Source organism: Frankliniella occidentalis, unplaced genomic scaffold (genome assembly GCF_000697945.3).
Source record: "Frankliniella occidentalis isolate FOCC.00 unplaced genomic scaffold, Focc_3.1 Scaffold374, whole genome shotgun sequence".
Lineage (NCBI taxonomy): Eukaryota > Metazoa > Arthropoda > Insecta > Thysanoptera > Thripidae > Frankliniella > Frankliniella occidentalis.
Genome location: NW_026267497.1, coordinates 239,371 through 243,796, shown reverse-complemented (window position 1 = coordinate 243,796; position 4,426 = coordinate 239,371).

Genomic DNA, 4,426 nt, shown 5'->3' with positions numbered 1-4,426 from the left:
AAGATCCCTTTCGTAGAAAAGAGTGCAGAGAGAAACCGACTACAGCTACATACTGCTAGGAAGGAAAAATTCAGTGAGTAACCATACTTTTATATCTTTTAGATAGATTTTTGTCAAGATTTGTTCAGTAGATATTTATACCTTTTTTTTACAGGCCTATTGGGAGAACGATTTTCTGCTTCTCAACATCTCTTAGCTATGTATGGGAAAGAGGAGACAATATGCAATTCCGTGCAAAGATCTAAAAAAAGAAAATCAGAAAATTCTACTGGCAAAAAAGCAGATGATGAAAACTCTGTAAGTGAAAGTGATATCTTTAATTTTCTTTTCTTGTGTTTTGTTGGACAAAAAATAATCATATTTGATGCAGTTGGAGAAGACAATGACATCAAAGAGAAGCAGCAGTAAAAAGGACAAGCCTAATGATTCAGAATGGGTATCAAACGGAGAAAATGCTGATGACATTGAAACAGATTCAGATGAGGTGAGAAAATTATACTCGTTTAGTATGTTACAGCACGTGTTATAAAAATATAGTAAGGTGAATAAAGTACAACATTTTATGTTACAGAACAATGACACTCCAAAGAAGCGCAGAAAAGTTGTAAAAGTATGCCCTCTATCCATCAATCTTTTATTTTCTTACTAACAATTTTTAGTTTTTAACAAATTTCTAATGTTATATAACTTTTTCATTTTATTTCTAGAAGAGACGAGCCATGCATCAGCAACTGTCTGGGTCCAAATTAATGCCAAAGTTCTCTGCAGCTACATTAGAAACACTTAAATCACCAGAACCGAAGATGACCTTAGTACTCACAGATATAAGGCACCATATTGAAGAAGTAACTGGTGATACATACCCTACAACTGACGAGTATAAAAACATGTGCCAAAAGTTGGTAGACACTTACCCTATTCTGGGAGATTTTGACAACCCAAAAAGTTATGTAAGTATTAATAAAATATTGCCATCAAATTATGCAACTTGCTGAAAGTTTTATTCATTCAACTACATTTCCAGACTCGCTTGAAAAGTTCAATCAGCGCCTCTTTACGGCAATATAGAAATTATCAGAACAATGGAAAAGCAAGATATCATGCAAAAAAAAAGTCCCTTCAACTTCTAATGTGATAATAATGTAAGCTTGAGAATATTTTTTGCAATCAAACATAACATGAATAGGAACTTAGGGTTTAATAAGTTATGTTTTCAGCAATTCCTCCCAAAAATCAACTGATGATGAGAAAAGCAGCAACAGTGAACTGCTAAAAGTGCATAATGATATCAGGCAAATAAAGGTACTGATTTCAAAATCCTTCACAGTGAGGGAAATTGAATTTGAGGATGCCGCTTCAAAGACAGACGATGCTTTTGAAAAGGCCAAGTTGTCCATGATTGTGTGGGACAAATACCCACACTATAAAGATGGTAGAATGGTGAGTATATTAATAAATATACACCAAAGCACAGACCATATCAGAATGCTCAAAGAGTACTTAAATCACTTATTTTTCTTTAACAGGTTATCTATGAGTACAGTCTCAGAATTCAGAAGAGACAAGATGACTTGAGTGACAACTATGGGGGCCTGGTGGAGCTTCTCCAAAAGCACTACAATAAGGAGAGCAGTGGTGATGCTGACACAATAGAGATGCTCATTGATGTATATAAAGACATTACCCCAACTTTGCACACAAATCCTTCAAAAAAGGTTACCCCTCCTCTAGTCATAAAAGATGTAAGTTGCATTTGCATTTAAAAGCACTAAATTTTTTGAAATTGAGCTTAATTTTCACTATTAATAATTGTCAATCAGAATCAGGAAGCAAGGTTTGAAAATTGTACCGAGACTCACACAAACCAGCAATCCCCATGCATTTTGGTGACAACAACTGACAATGATGCAGGCTCTAAAGTCATAAGCAGGGCTTTTTTGAAAATGTTTGAGGGAACTGTCTCAACATTACGGGACCCCAGTGCTTGTGAAATAGTTCTGCTCTTATTGGCAAGCTACTTTGTGACTAATTTTCAATACCCAGATGCGTACAAAAGTTTCATGAGGCTTTTGGAAAGAGAAATTCATGGGGGCCTTTCCACAGGTACAAAACGCCAAACTCCTCACAAAACTTATGATGCCTTCCTCAGATTATTACAAAAAAGTAAGTAGGCAAGATTGCAAAAATGGCTTGCATTTAAAACACAATGCCTCATCTCTATTCTTATCCTGCAGGTAGACCTGGACGTACTGCTTGAGCGCAATGATTCCTCATTTCCAAGTCTTTACATTTATGATTTAGTTTTGTTGTAACTTTCTACAAGATGAGATTTTCTTTATATTTTGTTATTACATTTATTTGTTCTCCTGGAATAGGAAACCTAGGAGAAATATATAGAATTTAATTATTTTCTGCAGGCAGACACCTGAATGTACTTGAGGGCAATGATTCCTCATTTCTAAAGCTTGACTTTTATAATTTAGTTTTGTTGTAACTTTCTACAAGATGAGATTCTCTTTCCATTTGATTATTAAATTTATTTGTCCTCCTGCAATAGGAATCCAAAGAGAAATATATAGAATTTAATTACATCTGTTGTTAATGAATTATAGTGATTTGCTTCCCTTTCTTAAAAGACTGAATGCACTGATGTCAGTCATTGATAACAAATTGTATACTCATTGTACATGTATAATTATGAAGAAAACTTAACATTGGAAATATACATATGTACCTACTCACTTTAGGTTCATTTTCAGCCTAGGTAGGCTATTGTGAAACAAAATGTTCATCGTGTGGAGTTCCGGCAAATTTTGATAAAAAATACACACATTTGGGTATTACTAGGGATCCAGTTCACATCTCTCAAATTTTTCTGTGCTAGAAACTAAGTTTTTTCAATACTATTTGATCCATCAAAACCATTTGAAGTCTAAGGTTTGGTTTAGGAGATTACATTTTCACTTTACACAAGCCTTAAGGAATATAGAGGTGAAAAGCACTGCAGAGAAAAAAAACTTAAGGTCAAAACTTAACTATAGGAGCATGCTTCTGTCATGAAACACAGGTATAACACCATTTAACAATAACAAAGCAATAAATACTATAAAAGCCCCCCCAAAACTAAGTTATTCTTCCAATAAAGGTGGACTTAGTACTTTTCCTCTTCTACTGCTATTCCATTTGCTCTTGCTTGTGTGGCAGCTGTCCAAAAATGACTTCGGTCACTCGGCTTAGCAATCATTCATTTGCGTGTCAAGACCTGTAAAAGAAATTAGACAAAAACAAAATTAAAACACATTTTATTTTATTTTTCAAAATAGAATCACATGTGAAGATGAAGAATAGGACAGCTTGCTCTGTATTTTTAAGCTACTGTTCCGTAGATCCCAATCGCTGATTATGGGTAGACTCAAATGGTACTTTGATACTTTAAAACAATGTTTGTTAAAGTATGGAGGCCAGCAAGCAAAATGAAAATAGCTGAAAATTTATGATGGAAAACATTCACTTGATATGGAGTAACTTACATTTAGGTTGCAGCTGTATAATGAAACAAGTGTCATTGTATTCATCTGTGGAACAGGCGGATTGACTGTAGGATATGGTGGACTGCATCAGACAAGGACACGCTCCATCGATGCGTGGTCGTAGTGCACCTCAACGAACTTCTATGAGCTAGATAGGTTACAGCACCTGTAAAATTAGAAAAAAAATACAAGTAACGCGTTCAAGGATGATATTGTTGGTGGAGAGGTTATGCAAATATTGTGAAGATCCATTACGAAGGATGCAGAAGCGAATGTCATTGAAAATGGCAATATGGGATCGACGTTCGATAAAAGAAAAAAATATGCGTAAATCGGGCGGCCAGAAGCAGAAGAAAACGCAAGAAAAGTGAGAAAGAATCGTCGAGCGATACTCACATGGTGAGAAACCACAACAAAAACAAACACCGTAGTCTGCTGCTGCTTTTTCGACAGCCGTAGCCGTTCCATCGTTCCGTCGCAGGGCGCAGGCAAGTATGAGAAATTCAGGATACATCAGTTTGGTTTTGGTTCGACCTGGTTCTGACTCAGCACAGACCGAAGAGAAAGAAAGTTGAAAGTTTTTTAAATTTAAACGTCGTAACGTCGTAAGACAAAACCTATCGACCACTGTCTGCCTTTTTTGTAATAGTGATGTATTGACATGACAGACACCAGCCTGCTCTATGCCCCATCTCTATCTCAATTTTGTGATGAGCGATTCTAGCAGACGAATGGATGATTCAAGAAGGCAAGATCAAGATGCGGACAGTTTACACTATCTTTTTGCATAAACTTGTGAAGACAGTGCGTTTCATAAAACAATTCAGGATCAACGTTTCCTTTGTAATGTTATCAAGTTCACCTTTTGGCAAGAAAAATAGGCTCCACCTCCACCT